The 17,908-nt window shown below is 40.0% G+C and overlaps 1 long non-coding RNA gene across 3 annotated transcripts in view; it reads right to left on the reverse strand.

The window, feature by feature from the left end:
- Positions 1-17,587, reverse strand: part of LOC144588703 (uncharacterized) — a 35,609-nt gene extending 18,022 nt beyond the window's left edge. Inside the window, exons 1-2 of one of the 3 annotated variants that reach the window (XR_013544382.1) lie at positions 17,475-17,587; positions 271-351 (exon numbers count right to left, since the gene is read on the reverse strand). This is a non-coding gene — a long non-coding RNA (uncharacterized LOC144588703). Of the gene's footprint in view, positions 1-270; positions 352-1,676; positions 10,531-13,841; positions 17,362-17,474 lie in introns of those variants that run through there. The other 2 variants (XR_013544380.1, XR_013544379.1) reach the window with 2 other exon arrangements.
- Between the last annotated feature and the right edge of the window lie 321 nt (positions 17,588-17,908).

The following is a 17,908-nucleotide window of genomic DNA, read 5'->3' on the forward strand; positions in this document are numbered from 1 at the left end:
GCTGGAGAACAGCCAATAAGGGAATATGCAATAATTAAATAGACACTGCTTTCACAACCAGCTGTGTATCAGACTAACAGAAAGGTTTAGAGTCAAGGGAGTTATTAAATGTTGGCCGTTCCCCTCTCCTCCATTGAACGTTAGGCCTCAACTACATTGATAACTTGGATCCATATGAAATAGAAATAGACAGAGACAGATGGGTGCAGATGAAGGGAGGAACAGCCAATAAGACTTGTACTCTATAAAGTAAGAAACATGGCCACTTACCATAGGTTCGTCTAGAGCTGAACAAATACTAGTCAAATCATCCAGAAGTCTGAATTGAAGCAGAATGATCAGCTTTAGTTCCTGGGCAAAGAAGAGTGAATTTACTCATAAATTTGTGACCAGAGCATAAATCAAATAAATCACAAATAATATCCTCTTCTTTGATTTGAAGAAAGCAAATTTTAAGGTGCCTATTATGCAGACACCTGAGGTGAGCTGTCTAATATTTGGCAAATTTATTCCCCATGCTGGTGGTCTATTGTGTCTCCAAATTTCAGTACAAAATCAATAATCCCTAAAACTCTGTAAAGGTTATGCATTTTTCCAGACTCTTTAAAGAGTGTGCCATATATTGCATGACATCTGGCATTTTTCATTTAGTTGTACCCAAGTGCAGTCACATTTAGAAGAGACCCACTGAAATCATGGGGTAGTCATAAATCTACTTTAAGTAAGATTAAATTTGGATCCAACACATTGGCCTAAATTAAGTCACAACTAGGGTCCAAAAAGTAGGGACGTGGTGGCGCTGTGGGCTAAACCGCAGAAGCCTGTGCTGCAAGGTCAGAAGACCAAGCAGTTGTAAGATCGAATCCACGCGACGGAGTGAGCTCCCGTTGCTTGTCCCAGCTCCCGCCAACCTAGCAGTTCGAAAGCATGCAAATGCAAGTAGATAAATAGGGACCACCTCGGTGGGAAGGTAACAGCGTTCCATGTTTAAGTTGCACTGGCCATGTGACCACGGAAGATTGTCTTCGGGCAAAACGCTGGCTCTATGTCTTGGAAACGGGGATGAGCACCGCCCCCTAGAGTTGAACATGACTGGACAAAAATTGTCAAGGGGAACCTTTACCTTTACCTTAGGGTCCAAAAAAGAGTGCTAACTACTTTCTTGAAGCACAAGTCAGCTACCATATTGCTCCTTTACTGTATTGCTGCTAGCCTTGCCAACTTGGTGATTCTGGAAGTTGTACTCCAAAAAAGTAGCTGATTCTATATCTAATGCAGAGCATGTGCTCTTACAACTATTTTATGGCATCCATACTTTCATGTATTTTTCAGGCACACTAAGAAACAAGAAATTGTATGATATTTTTCCCTCGTTACTATATTGCAGTGTGGCAATCAGTTCTTCCTCTTTCCACTATGTTTCCAGTGACAATCCCAAATAAAAAGATATAGGATGCATGGAACCTATTTAATATACATGGAAGTAGCAGCACCAAATTATATAGAGCATTGCAAAGATTAATCCCCATTTCCCTCATTTCTAAACAGTGTGCATCATAATCGCTTTGCCCTAGTGTGCTACCAAGTCAAAGTGATTTCAAAATGTTGATTTAAAAAAAAAAGTTACGCGGCACAGACTTCAGTAAATGATGTTTGTGGCTTTAGAAATATATTACCTTGAGATGTTCAGCTTTAGAATTACTTCTGTTTGATATCTTAAGATACTTATCCTCAAGTTTAGGTTGATGTAGAAACAGCATCTCTCTATAAATTTCTTTGAAAAACAGCAACATGAAAACATGCTGGTAGGTTACCCATATCACAAGAAAAGTTTAATGGTAGTTTTTAAATGACTAAATGGAACCCATAAACTGCATTTCTTGGATTTCAGATTGTCACACAAAGAAAATATGTAAGTTGAAATCCTTGTTTTGTCAACTTTAGCATATTGCTTCTTTTGTTCTACCTCCTCATTGTGTAATATGCACATGTGTCCCAGTGCAGCCTGGCAATTGCAGGTGGAAAATTGTCAGCAAGCAGCAAAACACTTGGCTCCATATGGATTTAATCAGACAGTGAGTTGCAAAACGGAGAAAACAATGCCCTCTGACTCCAAGCATTGACATGATTTAATATGGTTTAGCAATCTGAGCTTTATTTTAATTTTCTCCATTGATTTCAACCAAAATTAAAAGTGTGAACTTTGGTAGTTCCACATGGTTTGATTTAGTAACATCATGAACAAACTTGCCAAATAGGTATCAAAATTAGTGAAAACTGGTTGTTGGAAATCTATTTCAGGACACAGCCTAATGTGTCCCTTCCTAACAACACTGAATTATTATTTCCTAGGTGTACCCTTTGACTATGCAAAAGCCTTTGACTGTGTGGACCACAACAAACTATGGCAAGTTCTTAAAGAAATGGGAGTGCCTGACCATCTTGTCTATCTCCCGAGAAATCTATATGTGAGACAAGAAGCAACAGTCAGAACTGCATATGGAACAACTGACTGGTTCAAAATTGGGAAATAAATAAAATAAATAAATAAATAAAGGAGTACGACAAGGCTGTACATTGTCTCCCTGCTTATATAACTTATATGCAGAATACATCATGCAAAAGGCAGGACTGGATGAATTCAAATCTGGAATTAAGATTGCAGGAAGAAATATCAACAACCTCAGATATGCAGATGACACCACTCTGATGGCAGAAAGTGAGGAGGAATTTAAGAACCTCTTAATGAGGGTGAAAGAGGAGAGCACCAAAAATGGTCTGAAGCTCAACATCAAAAGAAAAAAGAGAGAAAAAAAAGATCATGGCTACTTCCAAAGGGGAAGATATGGAGGCAGTGACAGATTTTACTTTCTTGGGCTCAATGATCACTGCATATGGGGACAGCAGCCATGAAATTAAGAGACGCTTGTTTTTAGGATGAAAGCAATGAGAAACCTAGACAGCATCTGACAAAGGTCCGCATATTCAAAGCTATGGTTTTTCCAGTAGCGATGTATGGAACTAGGAGCTGGACCATCAAGAAGGCTGACTGTCGAAGAATTCATGCTTTTGAACTGTGGTGCTGGAGGAGACTCTTGAGAGTCCTCTGGACTTCAAAGAGAACAAACTTATCCATTTTGAAGGAAATCAACCCTGAGTGCTCATGGGAAGGACAGATCCTGAAGCTGAGGCTCCAATCCTTTGGACATCTCATGAGAAGAAAAGACTCCCTAGAACAGACCCTTATGTTGGGAAAGTGTGAAGGCAAGAGGAGAAGGGGACATCAGAGGACGAGATGGTTGGACAGTGTCATCAAAGCTACCAACATGAATTTGACCCAACTCCAGGAGGCAGTGGAAGACAGAGCCTGCTGTGCTCTGGTCCATGAGTCATGAAGAGTTGGACACGACTTAATGACTAAACAACAACAGGTTTATCCTTGTGTAGCCAAAACATCCAGAGATGTCAGAAAGCTGGAAAGCACAAAGGTTTATTGATGAACCAACAATATTGGAATGGGGAGAGTAAAGGGGACAGGGAAACCAAAATAACCTTATGGAAGTTGAGACTCCTCTGTGGACATGGAGTGCTCATTGGAATGAAACACACATACACAAAATGGGTGGGATGTTGAGGAAAGGGGATGGATTGTCCTGGAAAAAGGAACAGCTGATTGGATGGAACCCTAAAAATGAGTATCCAAATGTGCAACACTTCATTAAAAGTGACATTTGTAGGTGAACTAAGTTGGAACATTTGTATTTAAGGCAGTTGAGCTGTAATAAATTAATTCATGCTTTGTGGCCCGTTAGCCAAGAATCTTCTTGAAAGTTAATTTTTCAAATGAAAAGAGAGAGAGAAAGAAAGAGAGAGAGAGACACGAATAGTTATCCTGATTACAAACAAAACAAGAAAAAGCACCTTGGTACTGCATACTGAATTTACATCAAATTTATATGATGTCATTTAAATTTTAGGATTATTTTTGTGTGCTTCCTAGCATACAAAGACACAGAGATACTCATGTAATGGGCATATTTAAGGAAGCCTGTTTTATAGTGTAGATAATGAAGTAAAACTCATGAACAGCCTGGATGTAATGCTATCACGCAGATATAGAGGGAAAATCGTAATCATCTCCATTGTACTCAGTTTCCATTCTTTGCATCTTTGTTTTGACTTTCTCTGCTGCTGCCTCCTCCTTTCTTCCATCACCTCCTTGGCCTCAATAAATCATGTAGTATGTGTTTTTAATTATAAACCCTGTTCTATTGAGCTCTACCTTTGTCCTTCTCTGCAGCATACCAACTGCCTCCTCCTTTTCTTAATGATGTTGCTCACTTTGTTCCCAGTTTGATCCTATGGAAGTTCACATTATCATTACTTCTGGACAGATGGAGCACGTTTGTCATTTCCATGCCCAAAACCCAAAGGAGTCCTCAAGGATATTTTAAATCCTTTGCTGTCATTTTCTCTCCACTCCTTTCATATTAGACACAAGTGCTTTCCCATATACAAGCAAACAAATAAATCTCCTATGGATCAAACAGGAAAGGGAAACGTATCACTGATTCCCTGCCATTTTATGCCATAATCCAGACTGAGGTGTTCTTTTCTCTCAGCTTATTACTATCTGCATTAAAAATGTTGTAGGAGAAAATAATAGAGGAAATAAGAGTGAGATCTCCTATGTGCTCTTCTTTCTAAATCCCAATCCAATACTGTATAAAACTGATACATCTGAAGACCAGTAAACAGAAGATTCATGTGTATATTTTCAGGAAATGTACAGCAAACCCAGATTACTTAATTACTCACTTGTTTATTGGCATTTTTGCTGAACCTGGAGTGTTGCTGTAAGCTATTATTAGTAGCTCATCTTTTCAGTAAACATTTCACATCTTTGGTTGCATCTGTACAGGGACTTATTTTTGGCAAAAGGAACCAAAACCCTACCTTTACAACATCCTTTGTTAGAATTTAATGGATGAAATTATGTTGCTTAGTGTGGTATGTCACCCGAGAGCAGGCCTGTTCAATCAGTGGGTGATTCAACTCCTTCATGAATTCCATTGATTCAAATAGGCCTACTTTAGTTGTGACTTACTGTGCTACCCTGGTGTTGTGTGTGGATTAAAGTTTCCTTAGAAATATTCGTGAGGGCTTTCACGGTGGGATCTAATGGTTGTTGTGCTGAGGACAGAGTGCTGTCCTCTGAAGATGCCGGCCACAGAGACTGGCGAAATGTTAGGAAGAACAACCTTCAGAACACGGCCAAACAGCCCGGAAAACCCACAACAACCATTTCCTTAGAAAGTTTTCAGTATCTCTTACACAGCTAGGTGTACTGGTGGCATATGGTTTGCAGATGGAGTCCAAGTATCCAGATGCCCCAACCATCACGGTACTGATGGTTGATATAGTGGGTCTGCCAGGGTTCAGGATTTCAAAAATATGGAATACAGATGATAAGAGTTTCTTGCAATGCAGCCCGCCTCATATGCTGTATGACAAACACGTTTTGAAGTGGATGGAGCTTCAAAAGCAGTTGGGATGTAGTATGGAAAGAAGCTGTACATTATGTTCATATACAGTGGTGCCTTGCTAGGCAGTTACCCCACATGACAGTTTTTTCGCTAGACATTGACTTTTTGCGATCGCTATAGCGATTCACAAAACAGTGATTCCTATGGGGAAATTTCGCTGGACAATGTTTCATCCCTGCTTCGCAAACCGTTTTTCGCTAGATGACGATTTTGACAGCTCTCTCCGTGCTCACAAAACGGGTGTTTTCAGGACCTAAGCTTCGCAAGACAGCTATTTAAACAGCTGATCGGCGGTTCGCAAAGCGGGTTTCCTATGGGCGATCTTCGCTAGACAATGACGATTCTTCCCCATTGGAACGCATTAAACAGGTTTCAATGCATTCCAATTTCTAGCATATATACAATGTTTCTATCAGTATTTTCAAGGCTTTTAAAGTACATGGTACAGTAACACGATACAATGTTCCCCAGCTCCCCAATAATCAACACTGCAGGAGGATGTTGTCAACGCCAGGAGAAGGTTTTTATCAATTAAAGGCTTCCTCCTTCCATTCCACAGCTCCAACAACTTCATACAATGAAAGGGATTACACAGGAGATGGAAAAGCCATGGGACAGAAGTCTTTAACTAACAAAAACTGCTGCCTGCCAGTGATGCCATCACCCTTCTGCAAGTGTAAATTGCACAACAGAATTTCAGTCAATGTTATGCAATCTCTATCACTGGAAGGATGATGTAGAGGAATTCCTGTCACCTCTAGACCTGTCCTTGTGATACTGTTAAAACTGAAACAGTAACAGAGATGTGTATCTTGTCACAGGGCCAAAACTAAACTGATTCACCTCATTTTGAAATGTCTAATGCCATTCTTATGACTTTCTATTTCCAGTACATATGGGTGGTCACAATACCAAAATTCTGCAATGTTTTTAAGCATTTGTTCAAATACAAGGAAATAGCTATTAACAGATAGCTAATTATACTTTTTTCTTTTCTTTTTGTCATGGTAAAATACTACTGTGGTTGTACTGTTTTCATGATTAAGATATTATGGTTTAGATCCTTGTGAAATGTTCTTCCTTTGTGGACTAAATAAAAACAGGACACCCAAGGATTATAGCCCCTGACTGAATGGGTGTCGGAAAAAAATTACGTCCTCGTAGAGTATTGAGAAAATAATGTACCATCACTGCATTAAACATCCTGCATTCTTTTGAGTGACTTTGTGTGTGAATAAGCTATATCAAAAGTTTACATAAGAAGCCAAGTATATATCTATTGAAAATACTCCTTCAAGATGCCACCAATTAATACTACCTCTTCAGCTCCCATCTCAAGAGTGGGACTTGCTGCCATCCGTTTCATTTTTATTCCTTTTTTAATTACAGAGAAAATTTTCAAGGATATCTGAAAATACCTCTTCACATTATCAAAAAGAGAGAAAAAAAGAATGCTTTCATCCTTTATTTCATTTGTCTTACCTACATGATAATGCTGATTATGTCTCTTTTATTCTTATAAGCTTTACTGCTCATTTCATCCCTGAAAATGTAAGCAAATTTGCTTTACTTATATCTTTGTTTACTCTTTTCTTCCCTAGTTAGATAATGCTCTCTTTCTGGTAATAACAAGGACTGAATGCTTGTTCAGTGAACACACTTTTCTTTTTTGCCTTATCTTCAGATGAAAGCAATTTCTTTGAAACTACACAAAAAGAGACCTAAATTAAAATTCTGTACAGAGAAATGGTGGAACTGAGGTGGTTTTTTTCCCCCTGAGAGATGGGGGGGGGCTTACTTAGTTTCCTTGTCTCTCTCTTACTTAAAAGTCCAATGCCTTTACAGCATCTTTCAACTTTTTCTTTTTAAATATTTCAAAAGGATATTTTAAAACATTCTAGTGTCAAATTCTAAAAGTTTTCCATTTCAGTCTATGAAAGAGCAGTGCAACAAAATGAATAAGACTGCAAACAAGTCAGGTGGATTAATCCCATGCATGTGTACTTATGAGAAAGTTCTGATGTATGCATAGGATTGCAGCCCTAGGGACATGCGCTTATATCTCATTTATGTTGATAGGAGAGATCTAACACCCTAAATTGATGAAAACTCATGGGAAATAAAGTTTATCCCTAGGTAAATTCTAAGATCCTCTTCCTTTTGGTGGAACAAATCAATGTGGAATGAATCAATGTGAGCTAAAGCAGACCATTTTCTGAATTGCTGCACTGAAGTCCAAACCCAATCTTAGTTTGTGGTTGGTCCACATAATTCCTGCTAAGCGCAGCAGTGCTTGTAATGCTCAGAAAGCAAGTAGCACAGAATACCCCACCAAAATATGTCTCCAACCTTATGCACTTTTCTCTCTTTTCAAATCCATGGCACTGCTTCATTGAGTTTCATAGCATCCCATTTCTCATGGTTGGCTCTGTATGGAAATGTTAAATATTTTCTGACATTTCACTTCTCATGAAGCCTTATTTTGTGGAGAAGACATTACATAATTGCCTGTTCTGAGGGAAAACATCTCCTTTTATAATTTTGGGTGCAAAAATGCCCTATCTACAATTCCGTGACAGTCAATGGGGTTCAGCAGGTAGAATGTTGGCCTTGGACTCAAGACAGCTGAGGTTCCAGCTGGTCATGGAAAATCACTGTGGACAGACAACAGTAACTGACTCCTTAAATATCCCACATACCTTCAAACCCTTGAAAGCAACTTGTTGGCATATAGAATGAAATAATTCCTTAGCCCCTTATTTTCAAAGAATTCTATGCATTACTCTGGCTTGTAAAAGATGGTTCACTTAGAAAAACTGATATTTGAGACCATAGGATTGCATAAGGTTTAGGTATGAAGCAGAGTAGAAGTTCTGCTTTTGTTGTAGTTTGGAGTGAACTTACAGTTCACCTACTACTGCATTATCTAAAAGTGTGTATAGGCTTCTTCAGCAGAATTTTGCTAAAGGCCAGTAAAATTGCAAACTTCCAAGTAACAAAAAATAGTCAGCCTGGTGACATACAATCCGAATTCTCAACAGCTTGGCTCACTCGTAGGAATTACTCCTAAACAGTTTAAATATTACAGTAGGAGAGTGATCTGCTCACTGAATGAAGAAGTGCAATTTGCTTTCATCATGTTCAGCTTTCAAAGTTGCTTTCCCACCAGTTTTGTCCTACCAAACAGACATACACAAATTCATAAATGCCCCCTTTGATATTGTTTCAAATTATTGAGATTAAAGAAGTCATACTAAATATTTATGGCTGATTGCAACCTTTGGCTGATTTTTAAAAATAACACTTTGAAACCACAATGTTCTTTAAATGTTTGATTAAGAGTACCTTTTATTTATGTCAGCACATAGAAGAGTGCAGCTGTACAAAACATACATCAATGTCCAAAATAAAAAGTCATTAAAATTCATAAGCCTCATTTTCTGACATTCTCTTCAAACTGTAGCTGAGAGTTTGTCACAGAGGTAACATCAGCAATAAAATTACATAACTGCTGGTGTCACATTTCTTGAGGTACACTCAGAGGCATCTACGATTTTACAGATGTGTTTCACTTATTTCAGAAATGAACATAAATTATTCTTAATCTTATTTTCTATAATGGTGGAAGAATGTGTCAGGAAATCATCTATATTCCAGTGAGTTTCAGCAAAAACAGGGAGATTTGGGGGCAGGGGGAGATGCTTGGTTTCATTTTGCTCCCTTTCATGCAACAATAACTACTACTGGGGAAGAAAATCACTACAAGCCATCCTCTTGGTTAGCTAAACAGATTAGATCCAAAGGTTTATGATGGAATGACTGGCAAAGCCAAACAGAGAACACTGCTCAAAATGTCCTGTTGCCTAAAATGCGCAGACTACATGACAACCACAGAAACAATGAGGCATAGTCAATTCTATTTATACACCTATCTCTGCACGCGCACGCTCACACACCTTCTATACGATCTGATTAGCATAGGCATCCTTCAGTCTTGAGAGACTGTGGTAACATGCTCTGAATCAAGGAGTGTCCTCTCCAGAGCATGAAGCCTGGGTAAAGTAATATGGAAGATAGGCTGTTACCCAAGCAGCAGAAACCCCCTCTCCACATTGCTGAAATGGTCCAATGGAAAATCAAGAGCCAATACAACTGGTTCCAGCAGCGTCGCAGGAGTTGGCAGAACTACACATGCTGCCTTCGGGACTCCAGCTCCGGATTTTACCTTGAGGTTAACTCCTGAAGCCTTTTCCATGAGTGGATATAGCCACAAGGCAGTGGAGGTTTGAAATCGGAGTTTTCCTTCTCCTAGATGGGCTGCCCTCCATGGCTGACAAGCCCCACCTACCCGGCCTGCTCTTTAATAGTGCGGAGGTATGATCCAACCATTAAAACTTTCCTGCCTCCCAGGTGTATGCAGATCTAATTGGCTTTCCTATTTACCATATTAGAGCCAGAGATAGAATCAGAGAATTTTGCACACCATTAGGCATGTGCTCCTGCTCATTCTCATTTAAAGCTAAACCCCGCCCCCTAGGACCATGCGGTCAGGGAGTACAAAGTTCAGCCTAGGTGCTGGGACACACTCATTTAAAGCAGAAATCCCCACCCCCTAGGCCCCACCGCCCCAGGCCATGCAGTGGGGGAGACCAAAAGAAAGCCCAGAAAAAAAACTCCTCAGCAAAATGTCCATGAAAACTTACCTGGCCTTCAGCCTCAGCCCAGCTTCCTAGGGAAAAGGGCCCAGGGTCCTGGGACACGCTCATTTAAAGCAGAAATCCCCACCCCCTAGGCCCCACCCCCCAGGCCATGTGGTGGAGGAAACCAAAAGAAAGCCCAGAAAAAAAACTCCTCAGCAAAATGTCCATGCAAACATACCTGGCCTACCATCTGATTAGACCATACATTAAATTATGATAATGTTCAAACATTCTGTTGGTGCAATGATACACAATTTAGTGCATGGGGACCAATAGTTTGAAGAAACATGAGGGGGAAAAATGAAACAATGGAAAGCAAGCATTTTCCCCGCTCTTGGAATCTATGGCTGAGGCAGCTTAAACATATAATAAAAGGTTGCAACTATATTTAGAACCAATCTAGATTATACAGTTAACTCATCATTTTAAACAGATATCCCCCAAGGGCGAAAATACATCTTCCATTGGAAGGAAACTTATCCTGGATTGCTGTAGCAACAGACTATTTGTTGCTACAATCAGCCTTAAAAACTAGATGGGGGCTGTAAAAGTGGCAAGTGGTGCACCGTTGCTTATAGGTTTTTGGCTGAATTCTATTTGGCAATCCTTGGACTGCACACTGAATTTTGAAATTAGAATGATAAATCTTTCTGGACTCCAAAATTATCCCCCCTCCCTCTATGGACCCCTCCAGCAGGCAGAACTGGCACATGATTAGAGATGGGCACAAACCACCAGTTTAGCAGTTTGTGATGGTTCATTATTCAGCTGAACAGCTATGTGGTGCCTTCCAGACCCACCTCCTCCAACGGGCACCCACTCAGAGGCTGTGCACTGGCTTACTTGCCCCACCATCTCCAGGCGCTGCCTCTGTGTGGGCACCCACTGGAGGAGGCAGCGCTGGGAACTGCCGAACACTTGTTTGGTGAAAAAACCAAACTGGCACAAATTGCAAACCAGCAGTTTGTGCTGATCTCTACGCATGTTTATTTATTCAACGTTACAGAAATCTGATCATAATGGCAGTAGAGAAACCTACTCAAAAACATTTCCTTCCTTGGTGTCTGCCAAGAATTAAGAATTTGAACATATTTTACATGCATTCTTTCTCAAAGTCATGAAACCGAGTTATACAATGATTCAGAGTAATACAACCCATATCAAACAATAACAAATCACTCAGACAAGTCAGAGGACTGGACTCAAATTCTATAATGATCACTTTTACTGCCTTATGATAACAAACAACTTGTCTCTCTCACTACTAACAATAACTGTCTTTGTCCATTATTTATATGACATGGAAAAGGGGGCTGCAGGACCATGCCTTTTTCTACACTCTTGATGCATGGCTCGTGTAGTCTTACAATCCATGGATTAGCATGGGCATCTGAAGTGGTTATTCCAGTGTGCATAGAATCATAGTGCCTACATTCATCTGATTGCCCAGATCCTGGGATCCTGAGCAACTAGTAAATTTACATAAACAGAAGGAACAGCATCAAGGGAGCCAACAATATTCTCATGGATTTCAGAGCAGCAGTAGAGATTGGTAACTAAAATTTAATGAGGACAATGAGCCCATTCCAGTTATAAGTTGAATTTTACAAAATCTATCCAAGGTTCATGTACAGTTTAGCCTAAACCTGATTTGTACTGGGTCCCCCCCCCCCCCTAGAAATCTTGGACTTTCCCCCTCTTTTGAAAGAAACACCAACCTGCACAGGACTGCAATAATTCCTGCACAAAATAGTATATTTCTCTGTGTGACATTTCCCAGAAAGTACATTGAACTGTCCAGAATTTGGCAGTTTCTTGTGTGAAAGAATTGGTGAAAAAAACATTTTGTTCTTCTGGGAAGCCAAGAAATCTCACTGCTGCCAGGGGACTCATTGGCAAGAAGTCTCAGTATGGTGAGATTTTGAGACCTGCCAAGAACAAGAGGGATTAGAATATTCTTCACATCCCTATTCTGTTCATTAACATATAAAACATACAATTTTTGAAAAAATTTCTATTGAAAAATCCTACTGAATTGAAAATCTCATCCATCCATTGATAGCTTAAAGTGGCAAGTAAGTTCATGAGGCAAAATGGCCTCAGAGATCTGAAAGCCTTGAAAACCAAGTAAGCATCAGCAACATAAACTGGGCTCAAAAGTTCATAAAAATCAGTGTGTTTGTCGTAAAACAGGTTTTTGAAAGCTTTTGTGTTGCCGACTAGATGTCTTCTCTTTTAGAAATACAGGCATCTTCTTTCCATCCATACTCCAAGATGTAAGATGGCCACTCCTAAGAATTTTAAATTTTTTTGTTTATGTAAAATAACGTGGCATATAAAAGCAGCAGTATATGGTATAAAATTATGAAAACTAAATTTGCCAGGTTCATGGCTTTGGCTCTGAGACTCTGGTTTTGCAGTTTGCTCTTCAGATCACAGGCTTTGGGCAAAAAATCTCAGAGAAAGGACTGCTGACAACCTGGAATAGTATGGTTTGTCCTCATGACCCAGAAGCACCATTGCCTCTTCATTATCTTGCATGGACTAGCACAGCCGTTCTCCACAGGGGCCCTATAGACTTCTGGGGAGCTCTGGAATATTTGAAGGCGGGGCACAGAATAGAAACAAATCTTCACACACCACCTTATAAGGCTCAAGATGTGACATATACAGCCCTGATTTGGCCTATATTTTTTCGTGTTGTGTTTATGGCTGTGGCCAAAAAAAAAAAAAGTAGTTGAGAATGGCTGCATACAGATGTGAAACTTGTACTTTTTTTATTCTCAGAAAGAAAATGAAGAAAAACAACTCTTCACTTTTCAGGAAGATTTCTCTATGCAGGCTTTATTTTTCCCTAAGAAATCTGCCAGGAAATCTCACTGGATTTCTCCAATATTTCATGGTTGGTTGATTTTTTTTCCTGGAGGAAATGCCAAACTGCAGTGGGAGGTGACAAATCCTGCATGGAATGACATATTTTCTGTGCAGGATTCATGGAGATATTAAGTTACATAGAAGATTGCCAAAAAGAAAAGAAAAAAGCAGGGGTATAACAAGTTTCGATTTTGCAGGAAGCAAGGTAATCCCACTGATGCAGGGGGAAGTCTTGGCATGGTGCGACTCAGAGTAATGGAACAAGAATTCCTGAAAGTACTCATAGCATCTTTATTTTAGAAGAGCGACAGCAACAGCAAAAATTGCTCCTGCTGGAATTCACCCATAGCCATAAGAGTCTCTAAAGTCTCCACACTGTTTTTAAGTTGTTGTTTAAGGGTCCACCAGGTGATATCAAGGCCTAATCCCTCTGGGTCCCAGGCTTTGGCATGGAAATCTCAGGGAATAGGATGCTGATTACCTGACAATCCTAACAGCGGATGCAATTCTGTAGCACATTAGGTTAAGGATATTAAGCTCACAGCCTCTTGCTCTCCGAGAGAAACAAACAAAAAGATTTCTCTGTGCAAGTTTAGTTTTCCTCAAAAGAAATCTTGCAGGAAAGAGGTATTATAGGCTTTCTAGAAGGTTTAGATGTGTGTGTTGCAGGGTGGGGAAGAGAAGGCAGAAGAAAAAAAAACAAGCTATGTTGGATAGTTACCATTCTTTCCTCAAACAGCTTCCTTCCTGTTCAGGATTCATGATAAAGGAGTTTTCTGCTCAGAAGAATGAAACAAGCATCAGCAGCAACAAAGGGGGAAACAACAAAGAAGTCATCTAAATGGGAGAAAATCAACAATAAAAGGGAAATTGAGACTGGGGACTCATTCTGGCACAAAGCTTGGAAATGTCACTGAAGTGGGGATAGGTTTGAGTGAGGAGCCTTGACATGACAGTTGCCAAGAACGAGAAATTGTGTGATCATTCATCACATCTCTACATCTTTGTTTCTTTAAAAACTTCATGCTGAGGGGACTTGACTCTGACCTACAAAGATTAGAGACTGGCCTGAACCACCAGTTCGTTTAGTACCAAACAGGTGTTGGGCACTTCATAACCCTGCTTTCTCTAGTAGACACCCACTCAGAAGCAGTGCCTTGCCTCTTCCAGGTGCTGCCTCTTAGTGGATACCTGCCAGAGGAGGTGGGGCTTTAAAATGCCAAACACCTGTTTGGCCAATAAACAAACTGGCACAAACCATCGAGCCAACTGTTTCTGCTGTCTTTAACAAAGACCTACAAAGCTTAGGGCAAAATGTGCAAAATCCCATCTCTGCTTTTATTAGCCAATGCATAGTCAGTAATCCATAACAGATCCCCTGTTGTATGCCATATTTCTCTGCAGTAGCACCTCACCTGTGAAACCCTCTTCTAAAGGTAGTTGGTCTGGCTCCACCTTGCTGAACTTCTGGAGGAGACCATGTTGTTTTGTATACTTGTTGGGCCATATCTCCCAGAAATCAGGCTTTCTCAGTAGTGGCCCCTATTCTCTGGAACAGGCTACAGTGGAGATACAGCAGGCTCCTTCCTTTCTCATGTTCAGGAAACTGTTAAAAACAAAACTATTCAAAGCTGCCTTTAACAACTGAGTCTTATAGATGCTATTAATATTAATATGTTATTTTTCTTTTCTTTTTTCTTTTTTCTTTTTTAAATGGTTTTTAACATTGCTATTATATATATGTGTGTGTGTGTAATAGTAGTAGTAATAGTAGTAGTAATAGTAGTAGTAGTAATAATAATAATAATAATAATAATAATAATAATAATAATAATAATAATAATAATAATAATAATAATAATAATAATAATAATAATAATAATAATAATAATAATAATAATAATAATAATAATAATAATAATAATAATAATAATAATAGCATTTTGATTTGTGGATAAGCTTTCCAGAGTTTTCTAGGTACAGAATACACTGAAGTGGTTGTACCATTTCCTTCTTCTATGTAAGAGCATTCTGGGATTGTGCAACTTGCCCAAGGCCACCCAGGCATGCCATACTCCCAGGAGGACCAGTGGGGAATCAAATTCCCAACCTCTGGCTCCACAGCTAAATTCCTAAACCACTGATCTGTGTTACTCTACTTTGCTCTTTAAAAAAAAACAGCATCAGTTTAGTAAATACTTTTAATAAATAACATATCAATGTGTGCATTTCTGGAAGAAATGTCAAGCTGCCCAAGATTAGGAATGCACGCTAACCAGGTCCATACGCTCATGTTGATTGATCATATTTTCATTTTTCATTACATCCTACTTGACAAGCTTGGTTAACAAGCACAGTAAGTGCCCTCTAAATAAGGGTTTCTATAAGACTCTTGTGCACTTTATAAATCGAAGGATTTTGTTTTTCTACTGTATAACTGGAGGTTCTTAAAGTGTACAGGTGCTTAGAAAGCAGTCCCATCTCACACAAGCTACCAAGGCACTGCTGGGTCTCCATGAAGGCCCCTTCTGCTCCATGATGACTCTGCATCTTGGCTGCTTTTGGGATGGTCATTTGACAAATGCCTGGGTCTGAGGGGATTCATGAGGCCAAGATGTTGTGGGAGGAGTGGTACTGATGATGGTCTTGAAAAACTTCTCATGTCCCATTCCCCACTGGATGGAGAAATCAAAGCTCCTGGCCAGTAAAGTCCCAGACCCAGAAAAAGGGGAAGCGAAAGGAGCAGGTACTGAAAAGTTCACCACAGCAGTCAACAAGGCAGGATAATTTGAAGTCATAGTCCAAGAAGCAGGAGGCCAAATGATCACACAATGTTCAGGAATGCACAAGGAATTGGCACACAAGTTATTTTCAGCAGCTCACAGATCCCACTGAGGCTATGCTATAGCTGTGCCACTGGAGCACCTCTCAGCACACAGCTCTAGGTGCTCAGGTAGCAAGTTGAGGAACCCAGCCACAGAATCTCCTTGGGAAAAAGAACCCACTCATGATGAGACAGTTACTCACAAGGAAGCTTTCTATTCACAAAGACATCTCCCTTGCAGCCAAGCCTTTGGGCTTCCAACCAGGCCCATGCCTTCAGTCTTCTCTCCTGAGGGCTAGACATTCTTCTCACATCCTCCTCAGATTCAGCCCTTGAAAACCCACCAGCAACAGGTTTCAGGTTCCACTCCTCATCTACAGAGGAGCCTTCCTCACCTGTGACTGGCAGCAGATTTCATACCTCCCCAATGAGTACCTAAATCTTCTGAAGATTTGTGTCACAAACCCTATTCAGATATTCCCAATCAGTTTGAAGCAAACATTTAGAAAGGGAACTGCGATGTGCATCTCCTTCTTTGTTGGTTTCATTCTCTACATAGGTTGAAAGGGAATGCGGCTTGCTGTGATCTTATGGGATTGCAGATTTGCACAGCCATAGCTAGGAATGTCCACACCAAGGGCGAGCAGCACCATTTCCAATATACTCCACACTAAAGCAAAAGCCCCCACAAAAAGAAAAAAAGGGAAGAATGTGGTGCTCCCCCTGAAGAAAAAAAATCAATACTTTCAACAACAGCAAGGGCAAGTTGGAGGAGGAGTGAATAGAGCTGGGGGGCATTGTAATTTCTTTTCCTAATTTTCACAAATAGATTCATGTCTCTAAATTTTAGCACCCTTGGGCAAAGTCCGACTCGTCTTGCCCTAATTATTTCTTTGGAGCTAGACCAGAGGTATATGTGTGACCTTAAAATAATGCAAGTGTCTGGCTGAAGATAGCAATGGTATATCTGGAAGACAGAGGAGTGTGTATGATCCAGAGCACTCCTGAGTTAGTGACTGGATTTGGATATCACTCTGTCTCAACTGAGTGATCAAGAAAACCCAAAGCATGGAGTCAAACATGTGGAATAGAAGCAGGTGTTTAGGCAATATTTTCACAGCTGAGAAGTTTTGAGGCTTTTAAAAGTCTCGTGGAATTGCCATTGTGGTCGGCTGACTAAACCCTTGGACATACTGATACCATCATTTAGATCACTGGTTCTTAACCTTGGGTTACTCAGGAGTTTTGGACTGCAACTCCCAGAAGCCTTCACCACCAGTTGTCCTGACTGGGGTTTCTGGGAGTTGTAGTTCAAAAGCATCCGAGTAACAAAGGTTAAGAACCACTGATTTAGATAGATATTATTGTTCCTTAGACATTGATAGAGGTCTGCTTAATAGGTGTGACCTTCCTCCTCATGTACAAACCAATGCCCTACACCTCACTGGGAGAATACAGTAATATATATGAGAGAACAGAACTCCTGCACCTCTAGAGGTTGAAAACAAAAGATAATTTCAGAAAGTGTACCTTTTCATGGGAGGTATGCCTGCTGAATGTCAATCTTCTGTACAAATATAAATATTCATAAACTCTGTTCTTGTTTCCATCTAGCCATTCGTCTCAGACACACATATATCATCATCATCATCATCTAAAAGAAGGTAAAATGGAGGTCATATCTACAAAGCAAGTATTCACTCGTCCTTGCAGGAGGGGGACCTGTAAATGCAACAAATGGCTTATGTTTTTAAATTGTCTGACACTTCTTTGCTGCAGGAAACCTTTGTTGTCTTCTGTGTGTGTGACTTTTAAAAAAATGAAAACTGAGGAGCAGTAGGGTGAGTTTTCGAAGTCCAACAGAGTTGGTTCTGAGGAGAATAATTAATACTCAGACACTTTTTCGTATTAACAGACTTGGACAGTCATTGTCGATCTCTGCACAGTTTGTGCCCAAGGATGAC

The sequence above is a fragment of the Pogona vitticeps genome, chromosome 1 (assembly GCF_051106095.1).
Source record: "Pogona vitticeps strain Pit_001003342236 chromosome 1, PviZW2.1, whole genome shotgun sequence".
In the NCBI taxonomy this organism is placed as follows: domain Eukaryota; kingdom Metazoa; phylum Chordata; class Lepidosauria; order Squamata; family Agamidae; genus Pogona; species Pogona vitticeps.